The sequence below is a fragment of the Branchiostoma lanceolatum genome, chromosome 15 (assembly GCF_035083965.1).
Source record: "Branchiostoma lanceolatum isolate klBraLanc5 chromosome 15, klBraLanc5.hap2, whole genome shotgun sequence".
Taxonomy (NCBI): domain Eukaryota; kingdom Metazoa; phylum Chordata; class Leptocardii; order Amphioxiformes; family Branchiostomatidae; genus Branchiostoma; species Branchiostoma lanceolatum.
Window position 1 is genome coordinate 2,742,100 of NC_089736.1, and position 21,675 is coordinate 2,763,774.

A 21,675-nucleotide genomic window follows, 5' to 3' on the forward strand; every position below is an offset into this window, starting at 1 on the left:
AACTCTACTTTGGTTTGGCTCTATAAATGAGCTAAGTGTAGGGAACATTTTGGAAATAAAGTGCCTTGTAACACAGGTTTTCAATAACATTGAATAAAAGTATTGGGGTTGTGGGAAGTTAGTAGTATTTAGCCGCACACACTGCTGCCATTCCTGAGCTAATGGACGATGTCATCGGCAGCATCGACAGACTTCACGAGAGAGAGACATATTGAAAAGTTTGAAGATGACAATGATATTGTTTACATATGAATTTGGCAGAAATCTTGGATTATATTAGTCCGTTTTTATTCATTCTTGAAAATGCATTTTGGCCATGTCAGGAAAAAGACTGTATTAGATTCAAACTGCAACAATTTTCTCAGTCCTGATCCTGTAAGTGGGAAGATGGACATTGAAAGATGTAACAGTGTTCTTGTAAGAGAAAAGGCAGAACACTGACTAAGAAATAATCGTGTTAATCCATCTTGTAAGAAGATAGAATTAGTCTACTTTCTTTTCAAATCTTGTAAAGGAGAAGATTAATATTAATTTGTTTTATCCATCCTGTTTGAATATAGAAGAGTAGCTATCGCAGACAAAATCGCCATGCAAGTATCGGACTGCTGAGTTATTCCTGAAGACGCCCCACAAGACTCCGACCACGGTACTATCATCACACATTGAATAAAGAATCACACATTGAATAAAGATTCTCAATACAGATTTTGAATAAAGATTCTCAAATCTCAATAAAAATTCAGAGTAAAGATTCTGACTTAAGATCAACAAACTACATAAGCCACTAGCAACAGACAATATTAGATGGGTGAAAACTTTCAAATGCTTGAGTTTCTTTTTCTTAAAAGTTGAAAGGCAGTTAACTTTTACATGCCTTTGGCTTGGTCTCTGATGTTCACATGCACTATTACTAGATCAGGAAAGGTAAGTTAAAAATCAAATTAGAGCAGGGACCTAGTTAGCAGTGGAAGTGTGCGTGATAATTCAGAGAGCAAGCCTTTAAGTTACCAAATTTTTTGGGGCGGGTGGGTTGATTGAAGTAAAATGCAAATTTAAACATCTTTTTCAAAATGGTCTACACAGAAGACAGTTACTTGTGGATGAAAATCTTATCCACAAATAACTTTGATGTTTTGCATAATACGATATAATAAGCTAAATAGGTTAGTTGTAATAAGCTAGTTAAGCTAATCAAGATATTGGAAATATTTTCCAGTTTGCATAATTACAAGGCACACCCCAAATCTTAGCTCATGCCAGGCCAAAGGACTTCCCAGTTCTTGCAAACTGGAGAATTTCTTTAGCCTGACCTAGTCTCCGATCTTGAAGAGGACACCTGTTCTTTGTATGTGTTGGAGACAACTGCAAGCCACTACCCAGATGCCAGAGGTAAGCCATGACTGCATGCTGTATTAACATGTGCTTTCTCTCCCCATACCTACAGCTTAAAAAGGGGGGTCCTTTTCAATACCTTATGCTAGTGTATAGGGTTAGGGCCAAACCATGCATGGTTTTTGTGTTTTTTTAACCCATGATGGGAAGGGAACTTGGGTCCTTGAGGGAATGTGGGAATTTTATTTTATTTTGATACTGCGCACACACTCTGTAAGCTGCTTTGATATTGAAATAAAGAGACTGTGTCTGAATACTGTGCAGTGTGAGTTACTCGCGGTTAGGTATAAGATAGAGTAAGCACTACTTCGCGACTTTTGGAGACCTTTTCGTGACCATTTTGATACTGCGCACACACTCTGTGAGCTGCTTTGAGATTGAAATAAAGAGACAGCATCTGAATACTGTGTGGTGTGAGTTACTTGCGATTAGTGGTAAGATAGAGTAAGGACCATTTCGTGACATTTGGAGACCTTTTCGCGCCAATTTGGAGGGTGGATGTAACATGTTAACTTCTGTGGAGTGAAAATAAAAGGGTAGGTCTGTATATTTCAGGAAAACATGTAAGTATGTCATTGCAATTTTGTAGCCTTCACTGGACCTTTTCTAATGTTTTTGTAGTTTCCTTTATTTACAGGTGATTCATTGGAAGACCTCAGTCTGTTTCCTGGCTACCAGAAGAGCATTAGTGATGGGACCATGGCAACATTCCTGGCTACCCAACCATATCTGCTGAACTGTTTGGAAGAGAACTTCCAAACACAAGTTGCCATTAATATCTTTTATTGTTTTCCTTGATCAACCTAGCCTCTTACAGAAACAGCAGTCACATTTTTTTACTTAAAACTTTATAACTTGTATAAACCTGTAGAGGGCAGCTGTTCTTTGATGGTAATGCATGTTGATAAAGGTTATTGTATGTAAATGCTAATTTGATTGATAAAAGTCAAAAGTGCAGGCACCAAGGTTCATTTGCGATGTCTATTTCATCTGACAAATAAATCTTAAAACACAAAGTAATTCAAAAGAGTGTGACAATTAATACAAGTTCAGGCATAGATGTAAAGTCTATTCCACTTTAGAAACAAGCCTAACAACACCAAGTAAAGCAGGCATAGTGGTGGGAGAGGTTGTTGTTTTATGTATTCTAGTAAAGTTTACACTTACTTGTTTTCTCTTTCTTTCTTCTCTACTTTCTTTGCTGTAGCAGGGTTGCTCCCTGGACAGACGTCCCCTGCCCAGTATGGCTACCTGAAGCAAAAAAAAAAAAACATTTTGACAACAGGACTTAAAAATAGTAAGTACCGTGTATATGTAAGCTGTAATACTTCACTTTATACGTTTGTTATAAACTTATATTGTAGCTATACTTACAGCACCTGTGCAAATATATAGCAAGGAATTTAGATTTAACTTCCAACCTACTGTCTTGTTCTATGCAGTTGGTCCAGATTTGTTTGTTTGTTTGTTTGAACCTTTGTTTATTCATGATAAGCTCAAATCGGCACGCAGGCCGCTTTTCATTGAGATGTCTTTTTTCTGTTCATACAGATACTGAATTACCCATTTGACAGACAACACTGCTTTGAGCTTTTGGCAACAGGACTGAAAAAAGATAAGAACTTCTTCCTTTCCTTATATGTAACTTCCTAAAACTGTCTTGTTCTATGGTGTTGGTCAAAATGCTTATTAAGCCTTTTTTATGTTCACATACAGATACTGAATCACCCATTCGACAGACAACACTGCTTTGCGCTTTTGGCAACAGGACTGAAAAAAGATAAGAACCTCTTCTTTTTCATATATTTAATTTCCTATATCTACTGTCTTGTTCTATGCTGTTGGTCTAAATGCTGACTCTTTTTTCTGTTCACATACAGATACTGAATCACCCATGCGACAGATGACAGGGCTTTTGGCAACAGGGCTGAAAGAAGATAAGTTATACAGTAACTGTACTATTAATCCCTTCAATAAGTATGTCTTAGTAAACTTTTTAACTAAACAAGAATTGACATCTAAGCAAAGGGATGGATTCTAATATTGTAAAAGTTGTGCTAAGACAGGTATTTTAAAAGAAAGCTACAATTGTTGTAGCTATGAGCACATCTAATAGATTGTTTTTGTTGTATGAAAAAAAATTAAACTCTAATTTCCTTCCTGTTGTCATGTTTTATGCTGTTGTTCTAAATGCTGAGTTAACAATATCTTTTTTTCTGTTCACATACAGATACTGAATGACTCCTGACAACACAGCATTGAGCTGTCAGCTTTTGGCAACTGGACTTAAAAAAGATAAGAAGCTCTTCATTTTTATACAACATTATCGAAACAAGGCTGGACACTGAATACAGTAACTGTAACATCCCATTGGAAGTTGTAAAGCTACAGTGATAACTATAAATCATCAGTGTGAAAGGATACATTAAAGACAATCATGGTAATTTCTTCATTGTTAAGTTGCAGTAAAAATGGAAATTTCGTGTATTGTATCTGTCCTTAGTTAGCCTGGGTGCCATCCAATTTCTGCCAGTGCTCCTAATACTCGCTTCCCTGAAACAAAAGGAGGGAAGCTATGATAGTAATTGGATGGCACTTAGGCTAGTTCTTAGTTTGATTTTGTTAGTTTATCAAATGCCAACACTGTCTTGCTTTTTGTCCTTCAACAGAATTTCTTCTTGGACCAATGACCTTGCCTCGAGGCTGCTTGAAGGAAGGATGTCTTGAAAGAGGATGCAGATTTGTGACATCAGAAGATGTGTGCAGGTCTGTTACTGTGGACAACCTTGCCAGGGAGATGGTGGAACAGGTGACATGTCTATTCTTTGCACACCGGCCGTCATGATACAATACTGTAAATGCATTTAAGTTTGCGTGGTTTTAATTTCGTGGTAGGAAGAAAATTAAGTGCTTGCGGCGGTTTAAATTCGCGTTTGAAACAATAGTTACGCTACAATCGTACATGTAGGTGGGCAAAAAGTTTTGCGGTGGTTTTAAGTTCACGCTCTTTTCTTAAGAGTTCAGTGCAAAAACTGCAAACATAAAAACACAGTAAACATTTCTGCATTTACAGTATATTGCATAGACCATTGCACTGCATCATAATCAATGTTTGTTTCATAGGATAGTTTTGCCTCCTTTGATGGCATTTCAGCACCATGTGTGTCATGCTTCAAGCGAGTGATTAAGTGTGTATGTGTGTTTATGTTTATATAATGTGTGTCTAGGCATACATGTATTGTGTTTATATAATGTGTGTTTGCGTCTGTGTGTGTGTTTGTGTGTTTGTTTGTTTGTTTGAAAGAGAATTTAGATGTGATAAGTGAATGTGCGTGTTGTGCTGTGTGTTTGAATGAGAGAAAGAGTGCGCAAGTTGAGTGTGTGTTTTTGTGAGTGAATCTTCAAGAAGTATACTTCAATTCTGTTAATCAGTTTCCTTACATTTTTGCTTGTTTCCTTGTTACTTAGGTCTGCATTGAAAAGCTGGAGGGGTTCCTGACTGCAAGGGGAAGCAGCTCATCCTTGCAGCATGAGAAGAAAAGAGTTGCAAGAAGAAGATTGGAGAAGAGAGAAGATGGAGGAAGAGGAGGTATTGCAGAAGGAAAAGAACTAGTGTCAATTCAGTCTTGACTTTGATCAAGGAAAAGAACTAGCTCGTATCACAAGACTTATTTTCTAAAATTTCCTTTGTTTCTATTTGTGTTATATTTGGACTCGCACAAGTTTTTTGTTGCTTGTTTTGCCTATGCAATTGGTAAGAACTTTGAATCACACAATCACACATTTTCTTGGTCTGTTTTACTTTGTTTTCGTCAAATCAAAGGAAAGAACAAGTATCACTGAGAATCTCTTTGTTTTGCTTTTGGTTTTGTCAAAGAAAAGAACTAAGTGTCACACACTCAGGTACTCTGGTAAGTTTAGACTTGGCCTTGGTGAGACCAGCAGCAGATTTCTGACTACACTGAGGAGTGCAACAACTCAGCCCTGCAAGGTGGAGAGGAGAAGAAAAGGGAGAAGACTGGAGAAGAGAAAAGATAGAAGAAAAGAAGACTGGCAAAAGAACTATAAGTGTCACTTTGATATTGGATTTGGTCAAGGAAAGAACTATCTGGTATCACAACACAATGATTATTACTTTTATTTCCTCTGTTTCTGTTTTTGCCTTTGCTTTTGGTCATTTGGCTTCTGTTTCCTTTTTGTTTGGCCACATCAAACAGGAAAGAACTGGTATCACTGAATATCTTCTTTTTGCTTTGCTTTGTTTTTGTTATGTCAAAGAAAAGAGCTAGTATCACAGGTATTCAGGTAAGTTTAGACTTGGCCTTGGTGAGACTTAGCCTTGGCCTCAGCAGCAGTCACAGGTTTCTGACCTCAGGAGTGAACAACTCAGCCCTGCAAGGTGGAGAGGAGAAGAAACAGGAGGAGAAGACTGGAGAAGATAGAAGAAAAGAAGAAAAGAAGACTGGCAAAAGAACTATTAGTGTCACTTTGATCTTGGCTTTGGTCAAGGAAAAGAACTATTTAGTATCACAAGACTGATTGTCAGTTTTATTTCCTCTGTTTCTGTTTGTTGCCTTTGCTTTTGGTCATTTGGCTTATGTTTTTGTTTGGCCACATCAAAGGAAAGAACTGGTATCACTGAAAATCTTCTTTTTGTTTTGCTTTGTTTTTGTTATGTCAAAGAAAAGAGCTAGTATCACGGGTATTCAGGTAAGTTTAGACTTGGCCTTGGTGAGACGTCAACCACCAGCAGCACACAGGTTTCTGACTACAGGAGTGAACAACTCAGCCCTGCAAGGTGGAGAGGAGAAGAAACAGGAGGAGAAGACTGGAGAAGATAGAAGAAAAGAAGAAAAGAAGACTGGCAAATGAACTATTAGTGTCACTTTGATCATGGCTTTGGTCAAGGAAAAGAACTATCTAGTATCACAAGACAATAATTAGTTTTATTTCCTCTGTTTCTGTTTTTTTGCCTTTGCTTTTGGTCATTTGGCTTCTTTTTCTTTGGCCACATGAAAGGAAAGAACTCACTAGGTATCACTGAAAATCTTCTTTTTGATTTGCTTTGCTTTTGTTATGTCAAAGAAAAGAGCTAGTATCACAGGTATTCAGGTAAGTTTAGACTTGGCCTAATAGTGAGACCGGCAGCAGTGACTACATGAGTGCAACAAGAAGAGAAGAAGACAGATCTAAAAGAAGTGATGAGAACAAATGGGAGAAGAAGACTGGGGAGGAGAGAAGATAGAAGAAAAGAAGACTGAGAAAAGAAAAGAACTAGTGTCACTTTAATCTTGGCTTTGGTCAAGGAAAAGAACTAGCTCGTATCACAAGACTCTTTTGTTTCTGTTTTGCCTTAATGTTGGTCATTTGACTTCTGTTTTCTTTTTGTTTGGCCGCATCAAAGGGATTTAAGAACTGTGGGTATCACTGAAAATCTTCTCTTTGCTTTGCTTTGTTTTGTTTAGGTCAAAGAAAAGAGCTAGTATCACAGGTATTCAGTTAAGTTTAGACTTAGCCCTGGTGAAACCAGCACCAGTGACAACAAGAACGCCTACAAGACGAGAAGAGATCCAAGTAAAAGAGGAGAGGAGAAGAGATAGGAGGAGAAGAATGGAGAGGGCAGAAGATAGAAGAAAAGAAGACTGACAAAAAGAAAAGAACTATATAATGTCACTTTGAAAAGAACTAGCTCGTATCACAAGACATACTTATATTTCCTTTGTTTCTATTTTGCCTTTGATTTGGCCATATGGCCTCTGTTTTGCTTTGACTATGTGACAGGTACTTTTTTGTACCTCCATTTTGCATTGTTTTGACCACATCAATGAAAAGAACTGGTATCACAGATTATACTTTTCTTACCTCTGTTCAATGCTGTCATTTGGCCATGTCAAAGAAAAGAGCTTGTATCACTCAAGTATCTGACTGGTAAGTTTGGACCTGCCCTTGGTGAGACCAGCAGCAACCTGACTACAACAGTGCAACTACTCAGCTGTCGTGGTCTCTGACTACAAGAGTGCAACAAAGCAGCACTGCAAGAAGAGAAGAAAAAAGAGGAGAGGAGAAGAGATGGAAGGAGGAGACTGGAGAGGAGAGAAGATAGAAGAAAAGGAGACTGGAAAAAAAGAAAAGAACTAGTGTCACTTCAATTTTGGCTTGGGTCAAGGAAAAGAACTAGCTCGTATCACAAGACACACTTTTGTTTCTATTTGTTTTTGATTTGGCCATTTGGCTGCTGGTTTGTTTGTACTTTTTCTTACCGCTGTTTTGCATTCTTTTGACCACATCAATGAAAAGAACTGGTATCACAAGTAAATTCTTTTACGTTTATTTTTGGCCATGTCAAAGAAAGGCCTTGGTGAGACAAGAAGCAGCACCTTGCTGGTTCCTGACTACAAGTTTAGGGTGCAAGAACTCATCCCTTCAGAGCAAGGAGAGAAGAGGGGAGAAGAAAGAGGAGAGATAAAAAGAAGACATTGCAAAAAGAAAAGAACTATAGTATCACTATTATAGTCTTGGATTCAAAGAAAAGAACTTGTGTCACCAATATTTTATCTTTGCTCCTGTTTTGTTTTGGCTATGAAAAGAAAAGAACTTCGTATCACAGGTATTTTTTCTTACGTTTTCTTTTTGTCAAAGGAAAGAACTAGAACCACTAAGAATTTTCTCTTAAAGTTTGTTTTTCTTTCGCTATATCAAAGGAAAGAACTAAGTATTACTCTGGTATTCTGGTAAGTTTGAACTTGGCCTTGGTGAGACCAGACGCAGCAGTGGTTCCTACGGTGTAACAACTCAGCCCTCCTACAAGATAAGAAAGGAGATTGACAACAGAGGACAGGAGAGGAAGCTGGAAGAAAAAAAGGACATTACAAAAGAAAAGAACTATGTATCACTCGTGTTTTGTCTCTTTCTTGTCTCTTTAATATAACCTGTGTCCATTGCACTTCACTGACAGAAGCTATAAAGATAACATTTCCAAACAAGCCTAGATTGGTTCCTCTGCACCTTTGGTAAGAAAACATAATCTCCTAGCAGATCCAACGGTTGCAACCAGTTGCAATAAAAACTCCTTTTACCAGTTGGATAAGGTCTTTGCAACCGTTGGATCTGCTTGGAGATTAAAGAAAACAACCCTTGGTGCATAAATGGCCAAAAATACATTCTTATTCCAAAATGAGCATCTTGGCAAATTTACTCGTCCTGACTGATAACCAGTATTTCCTGTACAAAAACTGCTTTTCCAATCACCTCCTGTACAAAATAGACGGCTCCAAGAATTGACCTCTCTGAAAAAAAATGTACCTTTCAAAATTGCCCTTATATAAAAAGTAATCATTTTTAAGTACCCTAGTAACCTGCCTTAAAATAGAGAATTCTAAGTTATCTCAATTGTTGAAATCAACTTTAAAAATCAATTTGAAACTTTTCAAAATGACTCCTTGTATAAAATGGCCTGTTCCTAGCCCTCCCCAAAAATGTACCTTTCCAAACTGTCCCTATACAAAAAAACTGTTCCTAAATTACCTCCTGTGCTTAAGTTATCTTTGAAATCACTGTGCAAAAAAAGATCCAAAATAACCCCCTTGTGTAAAATGGCCTTTCCTAACTCACCCCTTTGCAAAAGTGTACCTTCCCAAATTTTCATTGTGGAAAAAATAACTTATTAAACTGCCCCACACAAAAACAGAATTCCTAAATCACTTCCTGTGCTGAAGTTAACTTTGAAATAACCTATGCAAAAAAAAACTCCCCAAAAGACCCCATGTTATAGATTGGACTAAGTCTTACCCTTTGCAAAAATGTACCTTACCCCTGTTTAAAACTGAGTATTTTTCCAAACACAAAATAGGAATAAAAAAAATAGAGCATTTATAAATCATCCATGAAATTGAATGTCTAAATCACTCCCTGCACAAAATTGAAAGCTAGAAAATTACCTCCAGTATAAAATAGATAATCCCTAATCCACCCGTGATTACTTAGAGTTCGAAGATTACGCATTCTTCACAAACAATTGATCTTGCAGACAGGAAAAACTATCATCTTACTTAGGTTAAGACCTAATGAGTTCTTGAAAACATCAAATTGAAAGTGTCAGGCAGGACTTGAAAAGAAATCACTGTGAGGAAATAAAGTGACCATAAACCAAATCTTAATCAAGAGCTAGTATCATATGACATACTTTTATTCGTCTTTAACTACCCTGTTCCTTTGATTACTTTTAGCCAAGTCAGAGAAAAACAATGTGTGTCCCTGGTATTCTAGTGATTCTGGCCTTGGTAAGGACAGCAGCTCTGTAGTTTCTGACTACAAGGGTGCAACAACTCAGACTGCAAGATAAGACAAGAGATGAGGACAGTAGAAGAGCCAAAGATAGAAGAAATATATATAGAGAAGAAAAGTAAAATATAGAAGCTATATATATATATATATATATATAGAATTATATATATAGAAGAAATATAAAGATAGAAGAAAAGAAGACTGCAAAAGGAAAAGAACTAGTATCTCAAGTATTTTTTTCTTGCTTCTGTTTTGTTTTCTTTTGGCCATGTCAAAGAAAGGAACTGGTATCACAAGTAAATTTTCTTACTTTTGTTTTGTTTTGGCTGTCAAAGAAAAGAACTCGTATCATAGGTTTTCTGGTATGTTTGGACCCCATCTTGGTGAGACCAGCAGCTGTGGTTCTAGACTACAATGTTCAACAACTCAGCCCTACAGGAAGAGGAGAAGAGGGTTCTAAAAGATGATGAGAGCTGCAGAAGAAACAGATATGGGAGAAAAGAAGACTGCAAAATAAAAGAACTATAAATTTCAATTGTCTTCTGTCTCTTCTTTCTCTCGTTTATCCCAACATTTACAAACATATCTAGATAGTCCCTAGTCCCTCTGCATCTTTTGTTGAAAAAAGTGACCATCTGTGCCAAAATGATCCAGAATATTCTTATTCCAAATGGCTACATTCTTAAATTAAAGTTGGTCCAATATTTCTTTCCTAAATTACCCCCTTTACAAAATGGGCTGCTCTAAGATGACTGCTGTTCTAAAATTAACTCTGTTACCTCAGTGAAAACGTATTACCTTTCCAAATTTCCCTCTAACTAGGCTACACTCCCAAATGGACTTCACGTTCAGCACCAAGGACAGGGAGGTAAATCAAAGCACAACGGTGCAGTGTTAAAACGTAAAATTTAGTACCAGAAAGTACATACAAAGCACCGCCTGCAAGTCCTCGTTCATGTAGCAGGGCAACCAAACCCCTCTTGAAGTTGCCCGGCGGTATGAAACATTCACAGTCTTGAAAGTTTAACATCGATGTTATAAGCCAAGTGACACTCGAGAATTTGAAACTCACCTAATCGTTTGGTCATAAGAAAAGATGTCCCAAATATTTCCACATCAACAGAGCCAGTCACTTTGACGCGATGCAGGGACTTTCCCTAAATTTTGGTCAGCCGAGTTTCATAAACAACGTGTTTACAAAATGCACAGCCTTGGGAGGTGAAAGGTCAAAGGATTCTTCCATCATTATATGATGATGTAGGGAGGGTGGTTGAGACGATTCTGTTGGGGCGAGGTTGACGAGAAGATGCCATCCATATATTAATGAAATCAACACGGCCAAAAGCAAAATAAAAAGTTTCCTAAAGATGCAAATATTTTACGGATTTGCAGCCACTCATTGGTTGAACAGCTAATTGCCACGATCTCATTGTTCGAATAGCTAATTGACACGCTCTCATTGGTTGAACTGCTAATTGTGATTGACAGTCAGGATAGGTCTATTGTGATGGACAGAAAGAATGTCAGAGGTATCCCTCATTAAGGTCCTTGGAAAATACAATCTTAACGATCCCAAAGAGGGAACAATTTTCCAAATTCAAACCTTCCCGAGGAAAGAACTGCCGTGCGGCCAACTAACGTTACAGTGTTCATTAACCGTTGATGATTGACATTTTAGGTAATTAAATTTGCAGCTTCTGAATATTAATTACTTAGTTAGCGTTTGACCCCCAACCGTTATCCCACAATGCATGTCTTGAAATCTGTTATTCTCGTCTTCAAAAAAATGTTATTGTAAACTTGGAAAAAAGTTGGTGAAATTTTGATTTAGGCAAGCTAGGTCCAAAGGAAAAACGCGTGCAGGCACCCTGAAGTATACACCTTGAGTGAGAAACTCATAGAAACTTTCTTTCACCGTTTATAACGTTCCTAAAGTGTGAACTTGTCCAAACCACAGGCGTTGTTTACAAGGAGAGGCGGTGGTATATATAGTGTTGTGTGTCACCTCCTCATTTGTACCGACGTGCTCGTGTGTCCCCACAGAAACCGATGGAAACTAGGTGAGGCTATTTCCGGCCCGCCCGCATTCGAACGTTGATTCTGGTTGGACTCACTTGAGACTTGGCTGTGTGAAACGCTATTGCATGTAATCGCTGGGTTTCCCATGGCAGAACAAGTCCGTATTCGTGGGGGCGAGCGTCGTCATTTTTGAGGTGGGGTCTTTTCCTGCTGATAAGATGGTGGCGGTCCGGGTTAGTCGAGGAGAAAACATACCAACAAACAAACAACCAAAATATGCGGTTTTGCACCCCCGTGTGGATATCACAGTTGGCACAGTCCGCTTCAGCTCGTTCAGCTCAGGCGTGTGTGCATGGATGCTGCATGTGCGGAAATGTTTCGGATGGATTTTTTTTCAACTTTTCGGGACAATTCCGATCCTTTTCTTCTTAAGCTTGTTTCTTTAATGTGTATGGTAACGCTGGAATATTGTCGTGGCCGTTTGCGGTGTGTTTCAAGGAGTTTCGAGAGGAAAGGGGGCCCTTCTTTTACTTGTTGCGTTTCGGAGAGACGACAAAATGGCGAGCCTGGCGTGGTGAACAGACGGCGCGGTGAAGACTCTCGTTCTTACAAGGTAAGACAACAAACTGTTTCCTCGACATAAGGTTGAAATGTTGGTGTCATTTGGTGTATTTCAAGACGTCCTAAGGTATTTCTCTGAATCCTGAGCGGAAAATGCGGTCTTTACGATAACCTTTACAAATGTCTATTTCTTTCGTATTTGGCTGACTATTTTGCTCTTTATTATGTGCGTACATAACGTTGGATATATTTGGGGAGTTGTGTGAAAATTATTGGAAGTATGAGTTGACATTAGTCGCAGAAAAGCTCAAAGAAAAGTGTCCTTTGTTTCCCTCCACGTGGCCGTCACACCTGTTGGAATGTACGTGACGTCACTCCTCAGTTTTCCCGCCAAAACGCGGCGTGGAGGGGAGAGTGGGGCGTGTGTTTTAGTCTTGCGGATTTAACGACTGTTTGTCATAGTTTTGGACGAAGAAATTGGCCTTTTTTCTGTAATTGCAGCCTCGGGGGAAGCTGACGAACTGACGGAAATGTTGGAGGGAATGTCGGACGGCCTATTGCTGGAAAGTCGTTCTTTACTGGAGGTAAAGCAAATTGAATTCCTTGTAATTTAGTGTAATTTTTTGACGGGGCCTTTTGATATTGAGCGGCAACTCCAAGAGAAGACAGGCTTTACAAATGTCTATTTCTTACCGGTTTGGTTAGGATATTTTGCACTTTATTCCGTGCGTAAATAACGTTTATATTTATGTGGCGAGTCATTTAGGAATGGTATGAGTTGATATAATATATGTGGCAGATAAAATGCGTTAACTTTGTCTTATAATATGTCCACGTGGCGCGTTCCGGCTGTACCGCCACCTGTATGAACGCACACGTGGGCGGCTTTAACTCGGTCAGCTCTTCCGGCCAAAATGTCTCGTGGACAGGAAAAAAACTCATGGCCTTCCATGCGTATTTGAGAGATCTCTTTAAGTTGCTGTAAGGTTGTGCTTTGAGGTGAAGAAGTTGAGTGCTGTTGCGCTTAAAATTAAAGTTTGAAGTTGTTAGCAGTGAGAAGTAAAACAATGTTGTTTTTGATGTATTCTATGAAGTTAGTATGCAAATATGCGAAACAGTGAGTAGATGTCACTACTATGAAGATATCAGCATTTTAATGTGTTCCATAAAGGGGGGTTACTATTGTTCTAGAAATAGCTGTTAAAATTCTGCTTCGATACATAACATCACAAAGGGTAACATTTGAAATGACTTGACAACTGATGATACTTGTTACTTACTGTGACCGTTTTATTGCCACAGGGAGGAACATTGAAGAAAACCTGCACTTAGAAGAGACGTCCCAGTGAGTATTTCACAATTTCTTTGTCGAGATCATATTTTCAGTACCAATATCTTTGCCAATTACCTCGTTGAATTGTTAAACAATACTTAATCAGTACGTTGATGTTTTCGGTGATACTTATTGTGTACCGTATATTGTTCAATTTCACTTATCGGGTACCGTATATTGTACAGCAATATTTAGACTACTCCTCGTATACATTGACTTTATGATGTGACGAGAATGCAAAGGAACATGAATATGTTTTAATGTATACTTGACCTCTATACTTATTTGATGATTTGCGCACATTTTGCGGGAACATCACAATTCAGACTTTCGTGTTTGTTCCAATCAAGATTGAATTGAACTTTTTTCAAAATATTAAATAGTAACAGTGTTTGGTAGTGTCAAGGTAGGAGCACACAGTATTTAAATGCCACTCCCGGAATCCGTGATCAAGCAGTAAAGAAATAGTGCGGCCTAAATCTTGAAGCACATGTTAAAATGTTTTGTGAAAGCCAGCAAGGCACAAACTTTACTGTAGGATAGTACGTTTTTATGATATAAATAAGTGGGCTTTTAGATTATACGAATTATGAGATTTGGAGTTTTGCCCATTCAGTGTATAAATGTGCATCTCTTGAGTACCCTAAGGCCTAACGTTGCTATAGTTTCATCCACGTCGATGTCGGTCACTTTGTAGCCCATAGTCTGGAAACTGTGCTTTGCTACCTTGAACATCATTATTGAAACAAGTTTATTGCAACTTCTTGCCCGTAGGCTAATTGCAAGTACATGTAACATGAAAGGACGGACAGACAATGGGTAACAATATAGCATGTGACTATTCTAGTCTCAATACTAGCTCTATCTTTTTTGGGTTTGACTTCTTTTCCGAGACAGTGGAAGACGAAAGATCCCACTTTTTCTGTAATGTGCGGGTTTCATGATGTTAAGAGGAGACATAGTTTTCTTTTGGTCTGTAAACATGGAGAAGTTTGGATGGAATTTGGTGGGCTCTGTAAACAACACTTTTCTTTCTTTCTTTCTTTCTTGATCGTAGAAAGGGAAATAAAATGTGTTTCGTCTTCCGACCATAAAATGCTACCTTAGATCAGTAACACATTCTTCTCCCACAGCGATTTTTCAACTTATATATACAATTATAAGGGACTGTGGTGATTAAGAAAGTTTTTCGAGGGCCAGTAATTTTACCGCGAGAAGTAATTCACAGTAATGCGAGAAGCAATTCAAAGGTTGCGTTGCACAAAGCCCACATGAAGTGACGCATGCTACAAGTTTTCTGAAATGTGGCCTGATGTTTCTTTCAATTGCTGATATCTCCTGTGAATTTAGCTGTTGTTTTCTTCAAATTGTTGTCTTCAAAGTCGTGTTGCAAATTTCTCAAATGTGGCCTGATTTTTCTTTCTATTGCTGACATCTTCAGTGAATTCAGCTGTCGTAGCTTAGAGATCTTGGAGGTTTTTTGTATGAAAAAGGAGACAGTCGCTGAAGTACCATCGACCTTTCCTGAAGTACTGTAAGAAGCATTGAAATCTTGGCATTGTTGGAAGGGTCTTTTGGGGAATTCAAGAAGTTGATCACTATTTATTACACTCATGTTTGCCCTGAGTTCAGGCTTCAACGTATGGTAAATTTGACAAGACAAGCTGGATTCAAGCATAACAATTTAGTCTCTGATGAATTATGATACCCGCTTCTGGTGTGGAATGTTCCTTTAATCTGTTAAGAGTGAAACATTGTAAGTCTAAGAAAATTTGCATGACTATTTGCCTAAAGTAGATGATGTTTCAAAGTTGAATCACTTAAGCACTGTTCGCGACAGAAAAAGGAAAACGGTTTGAACCGTTTCAGCAGAGTAAGCCTTTTTTCTTGTAAACATGAAATGCTCCTCAACGGTTTTGTTCCTTTTTTTTCGGAACCCTCTCGCGAGGTAGTCTGTTATGGAACCGGTTCACATCGATTGTTATGACGTCGTACATGAGGTCATAGTTCGCGGCGTCACTTGTGGTTTAGTGTGGGAAAGTGAAAGTTCTTAGTAATACCTGTTGATCGGATTTCGGCCGCGTTTTTTAATATAGTTAAATTTTGTAACATCATCAGTGCGCTAGGGGTCGCTATTGTATTTTTATGTGACCAGCGTTTGACCCAAACAAATGATGATAGCTGGTTCACTGGTGTGACAATGTTGTCTCTGTGTTGCATTTTCTTCAAACTTTCTCTGGTCTTATTGCAGATTGTCATGCAACACAGCATTGCTGCCGACTCCAGCCTGCAGTTAACACCAGTGCGAGGAAGAGTCTCTTCCTGGAAGACACGTGTTTAACAGTTAAGTTGTTCATTGTTCTGGCTATATCTTCTTGAAATTTATGCTTTTCTAAGATCCCTTTATGCAGAAATAGAACTGTTCGTCAACTGAAGTAATTGGACTTGCTTTTCTAAGTTGACTGTACAGAATTTCTTTTGTCAAAGAGAGTGCTGGAATAAACTTTACTCACCACTGCTTTTTTTAATCTTAGATGGAATCGTTCCTTTGTAAACTTAACGTGTTGCTTAACTTAAAGGGGGTCCCATAACTTCAAACGTATATTTATAAGTTTGACATCGCATCGCACCAGTGTCGGTTGACTGAAAAGTGTTGCGTTTTGACGAATGATAAATTAGAGTGGCGGTGTTTAAGGATTTTCTGTTGTCGACTTGATTTTACATCGTCCATGCATGATCTACAATCGGTAAAACCAGAAAAATGTTATGAATATAGCGTTCCATATTGTTCCATTCTAATTAGAGTACTACAAATTTGGCATACAAATACCTTTGTCTTTCTTTAATTTGGCATGATTTAAAGTAAACAAACAGAATAATTTTGTGTCAACTAACTTCAGCTTCCCTGTAGTAAGTAATTTTTGACCGTGCGTAAGTCACCACCGATGCGGGGCGCGCTGTGACTTAGCAACTGTTTACTCCGCTTGTTGCGTTCCAAGCCATGTCAAGGTTGATGATCCGTTATTTGGTATGCCGCATTGTTACACCGGAAACTGAAATGGTGACATTTGCACTCGGCACAGCACCGCATGTGACCAGAAAGTAAAATCTTCCTTGTTTTTCCAGTCAATTCAGTGCAAAGTTCTGTCATATTTTAAACATCAATTGTTTTTAGAGCTCGCTATTCATGATTTTGTTGATTTTTTTTTGGAGCAAGCAATGAGAAATCGTCATTCACATTCAATGAACTTCGTGTTTATGAAACAGGGTATGGGTTAGGTTACATGTTTGCAACATCAATGCGTTTCCTTTTGGAACCATGCCTGCCGACGGGAACTTATCAAATGCAAGTTTATCCGACGTGTTTCAAGGTAGATTGATATGATTTGCCGTTTTGGAGCCTCACTAGCTAGTACTTGATTTAGACAGGGTGACCGTGAAATGTCAACACTGTAGCTGCGTCACATTTGAGTCGTGGTCAACGGAATGGCCGTGACGTAAAGGGGGGAGGGCGTTCGAAGCCACGGTTATTTCGTTATTTAAGACAAGTTTAATCGCGACATAAAGTAACAAACACCTACATCTTTTGTGTGTTTTCTAAAGCTTAATGCCTCATGTGCAAAACAAAGTTTGTGTGACAATTGTTGACTGTTCTTTATGTAAGAGTTGCCACTACGCAATGACCTTGCATCGAACATAGCCATTGTTTATACCCGGTAGCCAAATTTTCCTAGTGGCGCAAAAGTCAGTTGACTGTTCACAAATCCGTGTTTCATTCAGACGACTTCTCTGCGTTTTTATTCAGCACAATGGATAGAAAGAAACATGTCTCTCTTCTGCATAATAAGACAAATTTGAAAGCAAAACTTGTGTGAAGTTTTGGTACTGTTGAAGTTATGGGACCCCACATTATAATTGTTTTTAAATTCATAAATATGTTGAGGTATGACACTTTTTTCTCCTTTTCATTTAGTCAAATGCATCCAGACGGGCGACAACTGACAGCAACAGCCTCCAGACGATGGGATGCAGAGAAGAGTTTCTTCTGGAGAAGACCTGACTCCAGCCTGAGAATTTGCTGCGACCCGAGATACAAGTCAAGTCATTTTGAATTATAAGTGGGTTGGTTAATTTTAGTCGAAAAATAGATTGTTGTAAATTATTGAAATGGTGAAAGCTAGGAGAATTTATAGAAGCTGTTTTATATAATTCGCTTCATTCGGCATCATATAGAGGACATTACTAGAAGATAAAATGTATTTTATTTTCCACTGTGTTCATGGAACAAAACTTACACATTCTCTCGTGAGCAGGCAGCTTTTTATATCTACCCGTTACTATTTCTAGTGGGTGTGCGCTGATTTGTATCTTACACACAGCTGACCATTGGTCAAAATCTTTGTTGGAGAGATATTTTTCCATTGAGTATTCTGTTTTGACGTTTGTATAAAATGTTAACCTACTGTCATCTATAGATATTTCGTAATGAAAACTTTGAGTATATATGTCGGTCCGCCTTTTTCTTAGCAATGCACAAAATGCTGTATGTCTAGATCGAGATTGTTGACGTTCCAGATAAAGAAGTATATCCGCTATTGTCGAGTACAGGTTTCACACGATGGTATTATATAACCGTACAGGTATAATCAAGGAGCAAAGATTATTTTTCTAGATGAACTTGATTTTGTGTACTGAGATCGTTGACTTTGTGTAATGTTGGAGAATTGTTGTGCTAGAATCTTTGATATTTGTGCTACGAATGCACACGACGAACTTTGTAGTAATTAGAAAGTATTGTTCTCAATATTGTTGGGCTAAGCTGATGTTGTTTACCAAGACTGTCAACTTTGTGCAATGTTGAAGAACAGTAGCGCTAGAATCTTTGTGCTACGAATGCACAAGACGAACTCTGTAGTAATTTCGAAAGTATTGTTCTCAATATTGTTCGGCTAAGCTGATGTTGTTTACTGAGACTGTCAACTTTCTGTAATGTTGAAGAACAGTAGCGCTAGAATCTTTGTGCTACGAATGCACACGACGAACTCTGTAGTAATTTCGAAAGTATTGTTCTCAATATTGTTGAGCTAAGCTGATGTTGTTTACCGAGACTGTCAACTTTGTGTAATGTTGAAGAACTGTTAAGCTAGAATCTTCGATATTTGTGCTACGAATGCACACGACGAACTTTGTAGTAATTTGAAAGTATTCTTCTCAATATTGTTGGGCTAAGCTGATGTTGTTTACCAAGACTGTCAACTTTCTGTAATGTTGAAGAACTGTTGTGCTCGAATCTTTGATGTTTGTGCTACGAATGCACACGATGAACTTTGCAGGAATTTCGAAAGTATTGTTCTCAATATTGTTGGGCTAAGCTGATGTTGTTTACCGAGACTGTCAACTTTCTGTAATGTTGAAGAACTGTTGTGCTCTAATCTTTGATGTTTGTGCTACGAATGCACAAAACGAACTTTGCAGTAATTTAGACAAACTTTGCAGTAATTTAGAAAGTATTGTTCTCAATATTGTTGAGCTAAGCTGATGTTGTTTACCAAGACTGTTAACTTTGTGTAATGTTGAAGAACTGTTGAGCTAGAATCTTTGATATTTGTGCTACGAATGCACACGACAAACCATGTAGCAATTGAAAAGTATTATTGTTAGCAATATTGTTAGACTAAGCTGATGTTGTGTACCGAGACTGTATAATATTGTTTATTTGCGAAGATTTTACATGAAGAAAAAGGCAAAAAGTTAAATGACGATAAATGAACTAGGCTGGTTAGCATATGTTTGTAGGAATGTGTAGAAGCCAGGAATTCATCTGAATTGTGTCCTTCTGCTGTAATATGAGAGTACTTGATCAAGTGTGAAGACTAAATAACACTTCTGTCAAAACCATAAACCATCCCAAAACAATGTCAACGGTGGCGCATAGTTTGAGCAAGGATACTTACTAAGTTACTTGTTCAGAAACTATATGGCACTAGAGACTTTGGATTGGTTTTTGATGAGACAGAAGTTTTATTTAAACCTTAAGACTGGATCATAAACCCTTATGTTATATCGGAAGGAGATGATTTAGGAGGATTGTTGGGTTTTACTTTGAAGTTATTCCTGTAAACATACTTATGGACCAGCGTAGTTCATGTTAAAGTGTGTCGAGTGTTTCATTAACATCCACGCACCCACCAATCCATCCCTTCCTCCCTCCCTCTCTCCCTAGACTTCACCTCCCAATCCTAGACTTCACCCCCCCATCCCTAGACTTCTCCCCCAACCCCTCCCCTAGACTTCACACACCCCTCCATCCCTAGACTTCACACACCCCTCCATCCCTAGACTTCACACCCCCTCCATCCCTAGACTTCACACCCCCTCCATCCCTAGACTTCACACCCCCTCCATCCCTAGACTTCACACCCCCTCCATCCCTAGACTTCACACCCCCCTCCATCCCTAGACTTCACACCCCCCTCCATCCCTAGACTTCACACCCCCCTCCATCCCTAGACTTCACACCCCCCTCCATCCCTAGACTCACAACCCCCCTCCATCCGTAGACTCACACCCCCCTCCATCCCTAGACTCACAACCCCCCTCCATCCGTAGACTCACACCCCCCTCCATCCCTAGACCCCAACCCCTCACTCCAGACCCCAACCCCCCTCCATCCCTAGACTTCACCCCCCCTCCATCCCTAGACCCCAACCCCTCACTCCAGACCCCAACCCCTCACTCCAGACCCCAACCCCTCACTCCAGACCCCAACCCCTCACTCCAGACCCCAACCCCTCACTCCAGACCCCAACCCCTCACTCCAGACCCCCAACCCCTCACTCCAGACCCCCAACCCCTCACTCCACACCCCCAACCCCTCACTCCACTCCCCAACCCCTCACTCCCCAACCCCTCACTCCCCAACCCCTCACTCCACTCCCCAACTCCTCACTCCACTCCCCAACCCCTCACTCCACTCCCCAACCCCTCACTAACAAACTTCATTTCAATAAAAGAAATGCTACAGGAGATTACTCGTGTTGACCAGTTTTTTTTGTCAAATACTTATAAATTTTATTACAGAAGAAATATGGTATTATATACACTTAAAATACTTAGTAAATATTTACCGATATAAAATAGAAAACTTCTAATGCCGCCGCCAGGCTACCGGCGTAAACCGCCTTTAGGCAACCGGCAAAGCCGCGGGCACCGCCCGGCAGCACAAAGGCCCTACCTGGGACCGACGCAAATATGTCACCCCCTCAAATTCACTAAGAGGGGGACGGGGGTGTAGTTAAAGCTTGTTGTGTTGTTTTTCCTGTTAAATTGCACATTTCAGATAACCTTTGCATTGTTTTCCTGCTAGATTTATTTTAGATGATTTCACTGGTTCATTACTTATTTTGACCACTATTTATTATCTAGTCAGTTCTAAAAACTATAGCGACCAATTTCAGAGATTACTAAGTGACATTGATCATAAGTTTGCTACTGAAATTATAGTTGAAAGATAAGGCTGTATAATTCTTCATGTTAATATCTAACTACTAGACCTTTTTAATAATTAAATAACAGTGGCCTAATGTCGTTCAAACTTAATTGTACACTTGAAGTAATTTCAATTGTGCAAAACTTTCAATCCAAATTGTTGCAAACTTCAGCACTAATATGCACACAAGTGTGGCAGGTTATATCTGGTAGCAACAGATAGCTAACAATATAACAGGTAAAGACAACTTTTCATATTGTAAATTATTTACTGCTAGTACTATTTAATAATCTGTAACTTATAGAAACATGTATAGTTCATGAGATAATAGAAACTGAATAATTTCTTCATGACCAATTAGCTACGGAATATACTATTCAGTTTCTATTATAAAACTTAACATGTTTGCATAAATACTTCAGATTGTTAATAAACACTAGCAGTATTTAACTTACAATATGAAAAGTTCTCTTCACGCATTACTTTTCATATTACCTATCTAATGCTTCCATATATAACCCATCACACTTGTGCAAACAATTTGCTTAAGTCTCCAACAAAAAACAATTTCTGCTTAAATAAGCACTCTCAACTTCTT

General features: G+C 38.7%; 3 long non-coding RNA genes across 3 annotated transcripts in view; 2 read left to right on the plus strand and 1 right to left on the minus strand.

Moving 5' to 3' along the window:
- The window catches only part of LOC136420952 (uncharacterized), a 70,819-nt gene that overhangs the window by 16,381 nt on the left and 32,763 nt on the right, over nt 1-21,675 (minus strand). The window lies entirely within an intron of this gene.
- On the plus strand, nt 11,691-14,135 carry LOC136420949 (uncharacterized). The gene is made up of 3 exons (XR_010753362.1): nt 11,691-12,307; nt 12,757-12,839; nt 13,558-14,135. It is a non-coding gene; the product is annotated as an uncharacterized lncRNA (long non-coding RNA).
- On the plus strand, nt 15,734-19,741 carry LOC136420950 (uncharacterized). Its single transcript, XR_010753363.1, has 2 exons — nt 15,734-15,931; nt 17,562-19,741. It is a non-coding gene; the product is annotated as an uncharacterized lncRNA (long non-coding RNA).